The sequence below is a fragment of the Carettochelys insculpta genome, chromosome 1 (assembly GCF_033958435.1).
Source record: "Carettochelys insculpta isolate YL-2023 chromosome 1, ASM3395843v1, whole genome shotgun sequence".
NCBI classification, from domain to species: Eukaryota; Metazoa; Chordata; order Testudines; family Carettochelyidae; genus Carettochelys; species Carettochelys insculpta.
The window spans coordinates 125,205,773-125,222,918 of NC_134137.1; the positions used below are offsets into that span (position 1 = coordinate 125,205,773).

Genomic DNA, 17,146 nt, shown 5'->3' on the forward strand with positions numbered 1-17,146 from the left:
CACCTACACTAAGTCCTTTGCCAGCATAGTAATGGACGACATTTAATTTTTTCACATGCCTATTCAATGTGGCTATGCCTCAAACTTCTAAGTGTTGCTGATACATTTCTGATAATTGGAATGGCCTAGTTGTCTCTTTCAGCAAGTTCTGTGCAGAGTATTAAATGCTATTGGAATTACATCACTGGAGGCTTGGGACACATACTTTTAAATTCTCCATACTGACAGCTATTTCTGAGCTTTTTTTGATAGCATTCAGTGAAAGAGAGAAGATAATCATACAAGTTCTACGCCAAGATCTGTTTGATCAAGAGCTCTTCCTAAAGGGTAAGAGCTAAAACCACTAGCTTCCTCTTATCATAATTTAAAGCAGTATAAGCATTTGAGCCAGGAAAATGGGAAGTTCCTGGAATGGTATTACTTCGCACAAAACCAAACAGAGAAGAAACAGAATTGCCAAATCAAATGCAATCCTCAAAATTGACATAACTCAATGAATGTTGAAAGAGACTGAGCCAGAAAAGTAGGTGAACCTGTAATAGGATTGCTTCTCAATAAATCTTACAGAAAAGAAATAAAAAAGAGAAATTTGAAGTAGTACTCTGTTTTGGCACAGCTAAATCAAGGAATAAGGTTTGAAAAATAGGAAAAAATGTTATTGAAAACAAAATTGACAAGAGCCCTTTTTTGTTTAAATACAGTAAATGAGAAGAGTTTATAGAGATGAAGAAAAAATACACTTGATGAAATTCCCATTTTAAAATTTACTAAAAAAAATAAATGGACAAATTTTAACAATTCCTCCTTGAGAAATCCAAAATAAAAATTATCATCATAAAAATAACACAGTTTTTTTAAATCAGTACAATCATTAAAATATATCGCATACATTTTATTTTATTTAAAAAAATCTTTAATAGAGTTAAGGACCTGAGATGTATTTTGATGGAAATGGTCCAATATGGCTGGATATTTATAGGACATATTGCTGGAGAGGTTTGATGAGGAGAGGGAGACTCAAAAGTTCCTTTCAAAATTCAACTTCAGCTCTTCATCTGTGTTTTCAGCTACTTCTGAGTAGGTAATTTCACTGCTTTTCCAGCTTGTCCAACACTAATTGTAATAAAAATATCTGTGTGAAACAGAAAGTAGAGTCATGAAAAAAGTCTTGCAATGGTCAAATGGAAATGTTTGTATGATTATTTTTCATCAGGAATTAGTGAATCAAGTTACAGATTATTTACATTCATCCAAAAAGATGACTGGTGTCTTTGTGCAAATCATCATCATCACCAACAACCATGGGCTCAGTGCCCATTGATGTCTGATGCCTCTCTCACTATTTCCTTCCATTTTTGTGCAAATATATAAACTTATATTGTTGGAGTTTACACAATTACCTGAGTAGAGCAATAAATGGGATTCTGCAGACATCTCATGTTCATCGTATATGAATGAGTCACATGAGAATCTGGCAGAGACCCTTGTACTCAAATATAAAATCTATTCATCTCTTTCCCTCTGCATTCCCATCACAATAATGCAGTGATGGAGAAGAGGCAGGAAACTACCATATCAAGTAGGTCCTCTTGCACCTTCACCCAGCAATGTTCTTATCTCACTATCTCAGCTTTCACTGCATCTACTTAAAAAATGCATTAACTCTTCCAGAGATAGCAGAAAACAATTCCTGGCAATAACCTTTAAACCTATGAAAAAATTTTGCTTACTACTTACAAAACAGTGCAGCAAAATGCTGTTCAAATGATATCAGCAAATACATTTCCTTTTAATTGTGTGAAGTCCCAAGGTTTGTAAATGAATACTCTCCATTCAGCACACAAATAGGGGCGTAAATAGACAAACTTATTCTCCTTTCATGATGGCCAAATTCAGAGGTAACTCCATTTGAGTCAGCTGAGTTACTCTGAGGTAAATTAGTATGAATGAGTAGAGGTTCAGGCACCTGCAAGTATAATGTAATGGTATAATAATCTTCATAATTGCACGTAGAAAAAAGGCATGTCCTGAAATACAAACAGAGCACATATTGTTATCAGGAATAGAAGGGTATGGCTCTAAACTGTTCATTGTTTGCATCATTTTTTGTTGGCAACGGAAGTTTGGAAACCAGAAGGTGGTTGTCCTCTCACTTATGCCAGCTTTATAATAGGGTAACTCCATTGACTTCAGATGTGACATAGGCACCTTCTGAAGGAGCTCCAATTTGAGAAGGCAGATGAGAATGCAATATTGCTAGCACTGCATTTGCAATACCATCACTGTATCTGAATTTGGGGGTTGCTCGGAATCTCACTGAACAACAAAGGGAGTTTTGCCTGAATCACCTGCACTTTCCCCTTTGGCCAATACAGGCGCGGTGCTGCAGGCAGCCATAACTGTTTGCTTGTCCTCTGCCCTCTAAGGATGTGTCTACACAGCCGAGTTAATTTGAAATAATGGCTATGATTTTGAAATAATTTTGTGGACTTCTACACAATGCAACCACAATTTTGAAATAATTTTGAAATAGAGATCAACTTACTTCAAAATAGGTAAACCTCAATCCATGTGGAATAATAGCACCTATTTTGAAATAGAGGCTATGTAGACAGAGAATAGCACCTATTTCAAAATTAGTCATCATGTGCCCAATGGCTCTATTTCGAAACAGGCTCTATTGTGTCGCACATATGCCAGGAGTGAGCTAAGCAAGGCCTGGAGAAAGAAAATTAATGAAAAAGCACAAATTATTTATCTTCAAAAAGCTCCTAATTTTTAGGCCCATCTCTTGATTTTGGGTTCTGGCTTCTGGCTCATGATTTTTGAACTCATCAGGTTCACAAGAGTAAGCATGTAAAGAATTTTGCAAATACACAGGTTGATTCTTTGAAAATTTTCCCCAAATATGCTTTTGCTTTTGATAGGGCAGAAGTCAAATTTATTTCCTTGTACTTTCCTGTCTGCTTGTATCCACTGGTTGTCTCATGAAAATTTGACTCCATTAACCAAGGATTAAACAGAGACTGGGAGTGGCTCGCAGCTTACAAAACCAGCTTCTCTGCCCTGGGCATTAATATCTCCCCATTAGACTCTGACAAAGGCTCACATCCCCTGTCTGATCTAACTTGTTTTTTACTCTTTTGATAAGTGCTGTTGATACTGGGCCAATTCCACCTTGCTGAATAGACCTTGTCAGCTCTGGTCCTCCCTTTTACTGAGACCCCACTCTTTAAATACCCCTCTGAAACCCCCCCCCCCACACTCATGCATCTGATGAAGCAGGTCTTTGCCCACAAAAGCTTATGCTCCAAAACATCTGTTAGTCTATAAGGTGCCACAAGACTTCGTGCTGTTCTCAAAGCTGCAGACTAACACGACTACCTCTCCGATACATGAAAATGATGGTTTGTCTACACTTACCAGGAAATTGGTATTGCCGGGGATCGATCCCCCAGGGGTTGATTCAGCGGGTCTAGTAAAGACAGTCTCAATTGGTCACTAATTGCACTCTCATCAGCTTCAGTACTCCACCAGAATGAACAGATAAGACGACTCAGTGGGAGAGTTTCTCCTGTCAGCCCCCACAACCCCAAGTGGAGATGTCCCAGTAACTCAGTCTAAGATACATTGACTCCAGCTACTCTATTCACATAGTTGAAGTTGTGTGCCCTAGTTTGACACTGCCATTAGTGTAGACCTGATCTTTGAATGTGTGCTCAGATACAGTCTTTTTGTCCTCTGTGTGCGTGTGCATGGCCTAGTACAGTGGAGGTCCAGACCTATGACTGGGGCTCATAGGCACGCTGGTAACACAATAACAACAACAACAACAACAACAAAGGATAGTATGTGGGAGGAGTACAGTTCCCAATCTGAAACACATTGCCCCTCACTTCTAGAGGTTCTGAATACCTGCAGCTCCCAAAGATTTAATTTGAGCCGTGGGCTCTCAGAATTTCAAGACTGAGGCAAACTAATTTCAGTAGCCACTTTCCAAATATTGGCCTCTGTTTCTGTTATGATTTGAAACTGAAAACAGAGTAGGGTCTGCCATACACTAGGAGGAAAAAAATCAATTTTAGATATGCAAATCCAGGTACAAGAATTGCATACCTGGAGTCAACTCATCTAAAGTCAATTTTTGCCACTGCCCACACAGTGGGAGATCAAAACAAAAAAGCAGTCCAGTAGCACTTTAAAGACAAACAAAATCATGTATTAGGTGATGAGCTTTCATGGGACAGACCCACTTCTTCAGACCACAGCCATACCAGAACAGACTCAATATTTAAGGCACAGAGAACCAAAAATAGTAATCAAGGTTGACAAATCAGAAAAATATTATCAAGGGGAGCAAATCAGAGAGCAGAGGGGCAGAAGGGGGGTGGGATCAAGAATTAGATTAAGCCAAGTTTGCAAAAGAACCCCTATAATGACCTAAAAAAATTCCCAGCCCGGTTCAAACCACATGTTAACATGTCGAATTTGAATATAAAAGAGAGTTCAGCAGCCTCTCTTTCCAATCTGTTGTGAAAATTCCTCTTCAGTAAGATGCAGACCTTTAGGTCATTAACAGAATGGCCCACTCCATTAAAATGCTGACTGATCAGTTTGTGGATCAGGAATGTTTTTATGTCTGTTTTGTGCCCATTAATTCTTTGTCTAAGAGAGTTTGAAGTCTGTCCAATATACAAAGCATCTGGGCATTGTTGGCACATGATGGCATATATGATGTTAGTTGAGGAACATGAGAATGTGACTGTGATTTTGTGAATAACCTGGTTAGGTCCAGTGATGGTATCTCCAGAATAGATATGTGGACAAAGTTGGCAATGGGTTTGGTTGCAAGGAAAAGTTCCAGGACGAGCGTTCCTGCAGTATAGCCTGTGGTTGTTGGTGAGAGTGCTCATAAGGCTGGGAGGTTGTCTGTAGGAGAGAACAGGCCTGTCACCTAAGGCATTCTGGAGTTTGGCATCCTGATTAAGGATAGGTTGTAGGTCTTTAATAATGCGTTGCAGTGGTTTTGCTCTTTGTGACTGCCAGGAGTACAGGGGTTGATGGTGGCGCTGTTACAGTTAGATTTAGTGTGCCCTAACTACACACATTAAATCGAACTCTGGAACATCAACCACCAGCACATCGATCTTCCCATAGTGCAGACATACCTGTATGCTATGTTTACACTATAGAGTTATGTAGCCAAAACTGGGATTTTGTCAACAAAACTCACAGAGCATCTGCACACAAAATGGATTTTGTTGACAGAAACTGTCAACAAAACAGCTGTGTAGATGCTGGGCGGGGGAGTCCTTTTGTTAACAGAGTGGATCAAAAGATCGATCCGCTTTTATGTGTAGATGCGATCTGTCAACAGAACTTTTGTCGGAACATCTCTTCCGACAGTAACTTCTGTAGACAGATGCTTCTAGTGAAGACGTAGCCTAAGAGCATATTCTAGCTCTTGCAATAAGTAAGAAGAGGCCACAACTTCCTCTTGCTTCCATGTGCTCAGAACTTTCCTAAATATTCTCCAGTTGAAATTTCTCTTCGGCCGTGGCTACACTAGCCACCGCCTTTCGAAAGGGGGATGCTAATGAGCCACTTCAGCAGATGCTAATGAGGCGCTGCCATGAACCAAACGGGAAGAAGGGGCTTTTGAAGTCCAGGGGTCCTTTCGAAAGGCCCGTCTACATGAGCAGCATGCATTTCGAAAGCGGCACTTTTGAAACGCACACACCTGCCATTATGCTAATAAGGCACTGCACATTCATGGAAGCACCTCATTAGCATCTGGCAAAGTGGCTCATTAGCATACTCCTTTCGAAAGGCAGCGGCTAGTGTAGCCACTGCCATCTTGGAGCCAGAGGGTGAGAACTTCTTTTAAAGTTTGAGCTAACTCCATCCATCAGTTTGTGAGTAATGGAAAGACAAAGATGGTCCACTTTTAAACACAATTTACCACATTGTTTTGCTCACACGTAGCTTGATAGCAGCTGTACTTTATCATTTGAAATATTAAGACTGAAGAAGCCATACCTGGAGAAATAGGCTCTTCCAGTAATCCCCCGCTGGCCCGTTCCCCTGCACACACACACACGCAGAGTGAAAATAACTAATTTGTAGGTATTTAAAAATTATTTTGTACTAGTGCAGTGCTAACTTCTGCCAATGACTGGAGCTGCGACTCTAATTCATGAGATAAGGCCTTGCAACTGTTTCTGTGGAAAACAATAGGAAATTTGTCATTGACAGTCAGGAAAGAAGTGTATCTAATAGGGAATAGACGTGACCAAGATCATCTTCCCTTAAGCTGAGCATTTGGGCAGCTGCCCTGGAGAGATTCAAGTGCCGCTCAGCTGATTAGCAGAGGGCCCATAATGCCCACAGCCAGCAGGATGTGTTTTTACTGATGGTGCACAACTGCATATGCTTTAGTGCGCATTACAAAGTTAATTCTGCCCATGGGTAGAAAAAATTAGACTGAACACTGACCCAGATCTTCCTCAAAGCTGAGTAGGTGGGCATTTTCTTGAGCAATAATCAACTAGCTTCCCTTTGGTTCATGGAATCCGGTTCCCTTTGCTTTTTCCATAGGATGCTGAAATACCATGAAGGAAAATTTGCTGCAAAGTACAGAGGTGACAAAGTTCTAAGACAGGTATTGTTAACCAATCTAATGACTGGTTATTCTGGTTTTCTCTGAACTTGTGCAAATACATTTCTCCATAAGCTTTGTTCTGGCCCCTCTGGACAGGGTGAATTTCCTATCTGTGATTGGAAGAAGGGCTTTCAGAAACTGGGGGGGGGTCCTTTCAGAAGGTCCCGTCTCCACGGGCGGCGCACGATTCAACAAGCCGCACTTTCGAATCACCGTGGCCATCATTATGCTAATGAGGCGCTGCATATTCATTGCAGCGCCTCATTAGCATATTTCAAACCTGCTCATTAACATGCCCCTTTTGAAAGGAAGGGGGGCATGTAGACCCAGCCCTAGAGAAAAAGTACACACACACGCACGTGCACATACACGTCACATCTACATTGCACTCAAGTATCCAAAAGTGAAAGCAGCCACACTTTTATTCAAGTAACTCATTGAGTACTTTTTTCACTTCTGCATTTGAATATGCAAAAACCTCAACTTTCATTTTTTACACAAAAGAAGTTTCTAGCCCTCACAATCTTGAAGAAAAGCCTAAACTCCAACTGCCCCTTGAAGGTTTGGAAACTAGAAAGTAAATGACAGAACCCCAATTTATTATTTTTAAATCTAATGCTTTTTAATCTGATCTCAGAATGTTGTGGGGCTGACTAGAGATTTTTGGTGGCGCAGGATTGGCTGTGCCGTACATTTAATAAATTTGAGTTACTTGACATGATGCTGACCACAAATTTGCGTTCAGTGTTGACAAGGACAAATCATGTTCAACTTCATGACAGCTAGTTATGATGGAACCTTGCCCTAGCTATGTGACATCATGCTGAACACAACTTGTCCTTGTCTACATTGACCGGAAAGTCATAGTCAGCACTGGATCATGTGGAAAGATGTTAAAATTTCCAAATGAATACAGAGGCTTTAAGAGAAAACAGCAACCTTTGCTTCTGTAACTAATTTCACAAACTCTTATTATTCAGCCTTCTTTTACTATTGCTTACTGCTGTATTTTCCCAAATGGGTAGTTCTAAAATGTGATATCAATATTTACTGTGAAATTATATGATTGCTAAATGAATGTGATTCTTCAGCATGGCTGTTTTAACTGCCAGGTTATATTTAAAATGAAGGAAAACAGACATCAGTGCATCCATATCACAATGTACATGCTGTCTGTTGAACGACTATCAAGGTAGACAAGCTCTAAAGGCAGGCTCCACCAGTTTTCGTTTTCATACCCAAAGGGGGAAAAAAAAACAGAAGGTTGTTCTTTTATAAAACCAGGACAGTCTTTGTGCAGTGTATCTGATTCAAACCATATTGCTAGCAAGGTGGAGCACTGAAATCATTAAGATTTTTCTATGGTAAAGGTTTGGGATTTAGAGTGCCCTCAGGAAACAGACCACATGGGCCAAAATTTTCAAACTTCTGTATGTAGCATTTGTTACTCAGTTAAATCCATACATTGAGATCTGAATAAAAAGAGCCTGATTTTCAGAGGCACTAACGCACCCACCACTCTTGTTGCATCACTTGCTGCTGCGCATCTTTAAGACCCCTGAAAATTGTTATTCAGTTGCCCACGTTCTGATTGCCTAACTGCGTGGACCTAGGTTTAGCAATAGTAGCCATGGAATTCAGAGTCTCCTTTGTCTCCAAGGGTGTTACCAAGAAATTAAACTGAGGAGAACCTGACCCCTAATCTTTTCACAAGCAGGCAGGCAGGCAAAAGGGATAAAGAAAGTCTGTGGAGGTTGACATTTTATTTCTTCACCCAAATATTAAATGAGCTCCAGGGGAAAAAAAAAAAAAGCATAAGGGTCAATTAGATACTTCAGTTATGGGCTCAGTAAAAGAACTTAGAATATAAGTCTGATATCCTCAACATCAGTGGATTCAGGATCAGAGCTTTCAGATGGTCTAACTGGAGGATCATAACAATGTAAGGTGTCTTTCACTTCCCACAGCTCATCCTGTTTGTGCCCCTTCTTCGACAGACTGTGACTCTGCCTCCAGTTTTCCTTAGGAGTTGCACTTACCTTCTGGGTATGCTGAAAGAATTTCAGAGCTGCCACTTATATTTGTAAAATAAAAAAGAAAACCCTAAAGTACATCAGATTATGGGATCAAATACTTTAGGTCAAGCTGCAGTTTTTACATCCTATCTGATTAAAACAAAATTCTCCCTGGATGGCTGCTTTCCAACTAAAAGTATCTCTCCTGCACTAAGTTCTTAGTAAACTGGAAACTATGACAGAGGTCCATGCCAATAGCCATCCTCCTGGATTTGGACTCTTGAAATGGGGACAATTGAAAGATAATCCTCAGAAATATTTGATTTAAACAATATGTGGGTAGAATATTTCCAGACAGATTTTCTCATATATATTCCTCATTTAAGAAATCAAATGGTGGTTTTGTTTCTACCATGTAAAAGATAACATCAGTTGAGAGATGTTATACACTGTATATTTCATAGTAAAGTTGATACCTTTTTAAAGACTGGCCTGGATCTTTGGGAGTAAACTTTTGTTTCCTAATATTGGATTCTGCCAAGACATGAACTTTTAAGCCCATGATAAAGGATAAAAAAGTAGCATGCTCATTTCAAAATAAAGGTGAATTGTGGTTTAGCTTATGATAATTCAATCACCATATAAAATACCAGGAACATCACCTGTTGTCTAATGCATAGGTTATAATGCATAGGTAAAAGCCTGGACCGCCTTCTAGTCCTCATTCTGCATAGATTCACTATGTGGCTTTGGATTGGTTACTAACCTTTGGCTTAACTTTTCACTGAAACTGTAATTTTGGGGAGTCTCATTTTTTGGTGCCTACTCAAAGACACCTTGGGACATCTTGACTTTCAGAGGGTGGCTCTTGAGTGCTTTTTGAAAATCAGGCTTCTTTAAGGAATCTCAGCTAGGGTATCTACAAACCCTAGCATAAAAGTCACTAGTCACTTTTCAAATGTAGGGCTCTGGGTCAAATTTTCCATGTATAAAATTGGAGTAAATAATAACCCCGACCTTAATTTCGGGCTCAGAAACATCACTTATTTTTGCAAGGTTCACCAAGATGGTGGGAGGAGAGGGGTAGGGTATATGCTTCATTATTAGTCAGTAATGTTCATAAAATATCAGAAGTCCCCACAGAGGCACGGTTGTTATAAATCACTCCTATGCCACTGACAATGCAAAACCTTGCATAAAATTTGGCAGTGGAACACAAAATGGTTTGGTTGAGCATTTGTGAGGATGAAGAACAGTCTGCCTAATACAGTGCAGCATGGAGGGTTAACACCAGAAGAGATGCACTGTTGATCATTTCCCTTTTTAGTAGCTTATCTAAAGGAGCATTCTGTTATACTTTCCTGTATCAGTTCAATAATGTGGATGTGAAATGTTTTCACTTTACATGACATAACAGACAAGAATTTCACAGAGATCTGCTGCCAACTATCTCAAAAGTTCAGGGATGGACTCTAAATAGGACGCGAAGAATTAACTGATGTAAGTACAAGTCTTGATACTTGTTATGGTACTGTTATGGGTCATGGAGTAAAATACCCCGATGTAGAAACTGACTACTTTCTGCCTTCCTTTGGGACTCTATGCACATGTGCAGCAGATAGAGGGAATGCTGCAGTTAGTCTGTCTTCCATGATGGGTGACATTAGATCTTTGTCTACGTTAAAGGTGGGATTTTCAGGGATGTTTAGTATTGACCTAACTGTTCACTCCACTGGGAACCAAGTTAGGCTAACAGTGAATGCTTGGGAAACTCCCATGCTCAATCTCTGCTACTTATTATTGGTTGAAAATGTCTGGGGCTGACTCACATCTAAAACCAAAAGGCCCTGTGGTTGTCTTTTTCTGTGTCCAACATATCACTTGACCAGAAACACCAGCAGTCATTCAGCCCATTGTGGTACTTGTTCATTCCTCTTTTTTATTCCTTAGCTAAGAAGCTAATCAGCCAGCTCCTCACAGCTGCAGTTGGGAGGAGGAAAAAAAGCTGAAGTTCCTGTATAGTCTGCTGGTAATGCCTGGGGTTTAAAGCCCCTGATAGGTTACAAAACACAGTTGGACCTGGGAGTAGATATTGTACAGAGGCTTAAATCCCTTTCTGTTCCTACAGATACCCCCGTTCCGTGTTGAGAATGTTGCTATAAAATCTTTTCAAGTAACAGTGATTCCAACATGTTTACCTGGTCCCAAAAGGATCCTGAAAGCCATTTCTTGCAGTTAGAAAATCTAACACCTCTTCCCTACATACGTCTCACTATTGTACCACACAGCTCAATTTTCTGCTTCTGAGTCAGATTAAAAGGGGGAGGGAAGAAAAAGAAGAAAGTTTTACACTTAATGACTTTATAATATACCTGTTGAATTTAAGAAAAACAGATGTACCATGTTCATAACAAATGTTGATCACATCCCACGCCCCCAAATGCTTTAAAGAAATCAGGCTATCATTAAGACTTGCGCCTATGTTTTTCTTCCAGAGAGGTGGAAGATTGTAGCTAATTTTCTGCACTCAGAGCTCTCTAAAAGTAGAAGCAGGTGTCTTTTAGGCAAAGGGAGAGAAGCTCAAAAAAATCGACTGGAACAGGTGGAGTTTGGAACACTCGACTCCTGTCGGCTGTCTCTGGAGCAGTTTGCAATTCCATACAGGGCATTCTGACAGCACACCATCATTTTTAGTTAAACAAAGCTGCAGTTGACAATTCGAGAATTGGGGGGTGGGGGGAGAAAGGAAGAAACTGTTTATTAATTAGCCGTTTAGTCTCTGCGGAGCAGAAAGACTTGTTGCTCCCGTTAGATGGCGCTAAAGACTTTACAACCACTTGTAAAAATGGGTTATTGTCCGAAACAAAAAGACAGGACACCTAAAAAGACAGAAAAAAATATCCCACCATACAAAGTAGCTTGGGAGGGCTGAAGAAAAAGATGAACACGAGCCCATGCATCTGAGGCAGTGGTTTTAACACAGGAAAGCTTATGCTCAAATAAATCTGTTAGGCTTTCAGGTGCTAGTGGTCTCTGAGGAATAGCCGTGTTAGGCTCTACCTTCCCAAAGGTCCTGCCTCCTTGTTTTTGCGGATAACAGCCTATTAACACGGCTACCCCTCTTAGACATGAACATGAGTGGGAGGGATGATCGGACCTCTCTCAAGCAGCCTTCATGGCTGGTGGAGGGACTTGCTCATATCAGCACCTTTTCGGTTGAAATTGTCTAGCGAGGTCACTTTATGGCAGTGGGTTTGCAACATGGGGCGTGAGGACCAAACGGGAAGCGTGCACCCACCCTCCTTATTCAGCCAACCCCGCTACTGACTTCCGAACCTGAGTAAGGACTCCTGGATCGTGCTCCGAGTCGACGCACGTGTGAATATGGGGCTCCAGATGAATGCAAACCTGCTCCTCGCGGAAGAAACTTCCGGCTGTCCTAGAGGTGCTGCCCCTCCATTTCCTTTCGCCTTTCTTTGTTTTTTTTGAAGTATGGCTTGGCTAATATTAACGTGTGTGTGTGTGTGAGAGAGAGAGAGAGAGAGAGAGCGCACCACGCTCCAAAGCTGGGCCCAACAAACAGTCAAGCCCGATTCATCCGTGAGGTGGCCTTTCCAGAAGCTGCAAAGCAAAGCGTGCACATGTGCGGATCCCCCCGCCCCCTGTAACGTGCCCTGTTGCTCTCCTTTCGGATCCGACGTTTTGGAAACCTGGTATGTGCAAACAATTAACGGCACAGCAGCAGTTTAGCTGGCTAGTCCCAGGCCCCTCTCAGGCCATTCTCAGTATCCCAGGGGCTCCCTGTCGCTACATTAAATGAAATGAAAATCCTAATTTCATTCTGATTGGGTTCCCCCCCCCCCAACTCGGGCTCCATGAATGAGCGGCAGAAAGGAAGGGGAGCCCTACCGCTCGGGGTGCGCCTCTTTCCAGGAGCTCCCGCGCGGGGGCTCGGCGCTGCGCAGGTGGAAATGCAGCGAACGCTCCAGCGGGGGGAGTTCTCCTTTAAGAGCGTGACGCTTCCCGGGGCATAATTACCGCCGTTGGCCTGCAGGAGCCGCCTGACGCTGGGCTGGACGTTCGCCTGCAGGACCTGAATGGTGGTGGTGGAGCAAACCACCACCACCCCCCTCCCCCGCCGCCGGGGTGTGAGTCACTTGCTGCTACTGAAAAGGGCGCGTAAATCAAATGGGGGGTGGCGCCTGGGCGCGGGGATGCGCGGGGCTCTCCACGCCCGCCCTGCTAATGCAGCTGCCCGCGGGGTTCTTGTGCCTTTCTCCCCCCACCTCGGCTCCATCCAGACTCAGGGCTCCGAGCTGCGCGGGGGCGGGGGGGGGCTCTTTTATCTTGTGCTGATAACACGTTGGCTTCAGATTTTCTTTTAGAGGGGGCCGATTTCCTGTGTGTGCCGCGTGGAGAGGAGGAGCACCGCCGGGTAAGTGAATGGTGGCGGGGCGGGGTGCGGTGGGGGGATGATAAGGGGAACATCATCAGCTTTTCATCAGAAGGCCCCTTGGCCCCGCTTGTGCTAGGGTCTGGCAGAGCGTGTTGAATGTAAAGATGCTGTAAAGCGAGGCTCGGACTGGAGCACGAGGGGGTTGTAAAACTCAGCGACTTGGCGAAGTGCTCCTGCGTGGGGGGAGAGACCTGAAGCCTTCGCTCGTAGATCTGCACGTGGGAGGGAGAAACTTCCGCCGTGCTCTTAGCGGCTCCCTGGCTCTAAAGTTCTTGCTGGCTGGAGGGTGCGGTTTGAAATGCGGGTCAGTAGTTCTGCCTTCCTCCTCTGTGGCTCTGCGGTCCTAGATGGGGATAGCAGACGCGTGTCCCCAACTTTATGGGGGGGCAACTTTATAGCACGGGGGGGGGGTACTTTGAGATTCCATCTGGGCAAAATAAAAGCCTAGAGCTGCAAGGCTTATTCTAGTTGGAAAAAGGGGCGGGGCGGGGGAGACCTGTCCCCCAACAGAAGCTAAGTGCTCTCCCTGCGGGTGCAAAGTTGCATGCACACGGCTTTATTTTTAACACTGCCCGCATGGTAATTTTCACCACAGCTGTCCAAGGAACCGGTGAGGCAGCTTCCCTTTTACTGATTGACGTATTCACTCTTAATAGGGATGCTGGAGTGAGGGAAAGTGTTTTGGGGGCTTCTGGGTCGGGGGCAATTAGTTTCTTTCCAGCGGATGTTTTAGATCCGGGGGTGAAGGGGAGGAGATGAATTCCCAGAGGTGTTCCGAGTCACTGCTCGGAATAGCCGGGACTGTCAAGTTTTCGAGAAGTTTGCGGTTACTCTGCATAAAGCCACGAAACTTATCTGCTGCCGGGCCGGTGTCGGGTCACACAAAGCTGTCAGTGACCCAACTTGTGTTTCTCCTTCCTACTCTGCGAACTTCAGGCTTTCAGTAAACCAGTCTTGCCTCTGTCCACCTGGGAGCCCTGAGGAGCTGGCTTGGCAATGCATTTTTTTCGCTCCTGGGAACGGCCCAGCTGAGTTTGGCGGTGCGTTGTCTTCGAAAGACAAAGAGGCATCAGTGGGAACTTCGCCCAAGTGTGCTTTGCAGCCTGATCTGAGCAGAGCTGACTCCCCTCCCTCGTCCCCAGGCTGAAGTCCAGACCTGGCGGCGGGAAGTGGGGTGTGTGTATCAGAGCAGGAGCTGGGTTAGTGCTGGACTCTGGAGTGCCAGCCAGCGAGAGAGGCCGCTCCCAGAGGCCTGCAGTAAGTCACTCGGAAACAAGCACTGGGCGAAACGCGCGATCAGACAAGAAGCCGAAAGATCCGGGGCGGGGGGGAGGTCACCTCTGCACCTCATCCTATATTTTAGCACTTCCCAACGGGCTTCTCAGGGCCCCGGCCGCGGGAGGGGCAGTTCCGCGTTCACAGTTCTGCTCTTTCCGGCTCTTCTGCACCAGAGACAGACACCGCGGGGCGTCTGATTGTCGTTTGGGTGTTTACCGGGCCGCGGCGGGCCAGGCTGACACGTAAAAACGCACGAGGCCAGGGCGCAACCCCAGAGACTTGGCAAGCACTGGGAAAAGTTGGCCAAACTCTGGGAAATTCTCCCACGGCCAAAGCTGCAGCGACGGGGCTGTGATGATGTCCAGAAGGGCTATTAACACGCAGTGGCCTGTGTACTTGGGACAGTAAAATGCCAGCACCACATGAGAACGTCTCCAGGGCGAGGGTGAGCTGTGTACTCCTGAATGTTCTCACTTACCACCAAAGTCACTTTTGGGTGTGAAAATCGAGCTAACCATTGTCCTCTGGCGCACTTGGTAGAGCGCCGGTGTGCGTCCACACGCCGGGTTTCTACCCGTGGAGCAAAGAGCCAGCCCTCAGCCAAAATAACAGCCGTTACTCTTCCAGCAAGGTGTGAGAATCACACTCCACGTGGGGGCACACTGGGCTCTTTGGGGATTTGGTTTAAAAAAAAGTCTTCAACTCTAGTGCTTTCTCCCTTTTCTGGGTTGCAGAGTGCGGTGCCCTCCGGAGAGCCTCCCGCCCCCGCGCCCCCCAACGTCGGGAACAAATTGGCCCCAGGCCACCCCATTTCTGGAAACGCGGGGGCTGGAAATGTAATCCCAAATGGAGACGGCGGGGAGCGCGGGGTCTCCTTTTACGGCTGTTGCTTGGCTCACCCAGCGCCCGGCCTGGCCACTCGCTTGTGATGCATGAAATCGTAGGGACCCTGGAGTCCAGTAATGCTGCGGTCACCATTGCATGCCCTCTCTCTGCGTGCATAGGGCCGGTATGTCCCCGGTAATCAACCCCCTGCGCTAAGCGGTGGGAAAAGGACAGGGGGCTTCGCGTGTTTGAAGGGCTGCTAGTTTGAACGCGTTACTCTTCGGCAGGTGAGAAGCCCAAAGCCTTTTCCCTCTGCGATAGACTTCGTCCTTCCGCTATAACCAAGCAGGTGAGGCCCCAAGTACCCATTTCCCCTGCCGGGAGAAGCACCTTTCGCTTGGGCGTGTGTTCCCTGTTTGTCCCTTCGCACGCTCATTTCGGTGAAAGAGGCTGGACTGCTGCAAAACCAAGCGAGCGAGGTTTCTTGTGAGCACGACGAAGACCCCCTGTAAAAATGAACTTTTCTCTGGAAAGGCAGATACCGTACGCCGTTAAACCCCTATCTGTGCCAGAGCGGGTCGCAGCCCAGCGGGACCGCAAGCCAGAGGGTTTCAATTTCATTTGAGGGCGGGGGCGGAGGTAGAAGAAAGAGGTCGGTGGGGCCCGAAGGACAGGAGGAGCACGTATAGTACCAGAGGGGTAGCCGTGTTATTCTGTGTCCTAACAAAACCCAGCAGCCAGGCAGCACTTTGAAGCCCAGTAAAGCAATTGATTAGGTGATGAGCTTGGGTGGTCCAGACCCACTTCGTCAGATCCGTCTGCAGAATCTAAAGATTCTTTCTATCTAGTTAATGTACCTTCAGAACTGGGTCTGCCCCACCCAAGCTCATCACCTAATCAATCATTGTCCTGCTCTTTCAAGTGCTACAGGGCCGCTGGTTTGTTTGGAGGAACCAGGATGTTGTCCACCTCGCGTGGAACGCCTTTGGCCAAGGCCATTTGGCGTCAGTGGTCTTGTCCTGATCCCGGGACAGAAATTGACCGCCTGGCTTGGCTGGGCTGGTACCAAACCATGACGTGCGAAGGGCTTTAGTTAAACATGCTTCTTAACCGACTGCTTGTCCTTTCTAGGTGCGAGACCCCGGGAGCCGAGCTGCGGGGGAAATACCGTTCAATGGGCAGAGGGGCACCACCCCGCCTGGACAACGCACCTTGTGCAGCTGGCGAAGATCTGTGTACAGCTGCACCCCCCACCTGGTGTGTGGGTCACCCCACAGGGAGCCCCCCCCCCTTGGCACGCAGGTAGTCTTATTGACCTCGGGGTGGGAACTGCAGAGCGCTTCAAAGCGGGGGTCCAGGGAAGCTGCTCCCACAAGTGGGGGGTTGTGGGCGGGAGGAAGGGGGGCAGGGCGACCCCCACTCTTTCCCCCGGGGGTCAGTCGGTGCTTGGCCACGGTTCTGTAGCCAGGAGCGAGGTCTCGCCCAGCGGGCTGCAGCGTCCGGCGTGGGACCTTGAGCCTGCCGCAGGTGTGGGGCCCGGAGCTCTGCGGCAAGCAGGCGGCGCTCGTTTCTGTCGGCTCCCTGGGGCAGAGGGGCGCTGCCGGCTCGGGAGCCTGTGCCCCCCAGGGCAACACAACCCATCGCGGCGGCTCCTGCTGCAAATCTGCCGCGCAAAGCGCCAGGGGGCGGGTCCCCACGCTCGCCGCTGCCCGCGCGTTCAGGTGCCCGGCCTTGCTGGGGCCTTCTCCTCTCCGCCCTCGCGAGCCGCGGCCGAGGCGGGAGGAGCAAGCCCCGAACCTCTGCTGCCGGGCCTGGGCTCCCAGCGCCTCCTCCACCGCGCCCTGCCCCAACCCGGCGCTGCCCGCCCCCGGGGCTGTGCTCCGGAGCTCCTCGCCGCTCTCCCAGGCGAGG

General features: G+C 46.0%; 1 long non-coding RNA gene across 4 annotated transcripts; it reads right to left on the minus strand.

The window, feature by feature from the left end:
• Positions 1-628: 628 nt before the first annotated feature.
• Positions 629-12,648, minus strand: LOC142011579 (uncharacterized). Of its 4 annotated transcripts, XR_012645134.1 has the most exons (4): positions 12,013-12,456; positions 10,875-10,979; positions 1,738-1,966; positions 629-1,132 (listed from the first exon to the last, which is right to left on the minus strand). It is a non-coding gene; the product is annotated as an uncharacterized LOC142011579 (long non-coding RNA). The 4 variants fall into 4 exon arrangements; XR_012645135.1 differs by lacking the exons at positions 10,875-10,979; positions 12,013-12,456 and adding an exon at positions 12,586-12,648 and having other exon boundaries at positions 1,738-2,027; XR_012645138.1 differs by lacking the exon at positions 10,875-10,979 and having other exon boundaries at positions 1,738-2,027.
• Between the last annotated feature and the right edge of the window lie 4,498 nt (positions 12,649-17,146).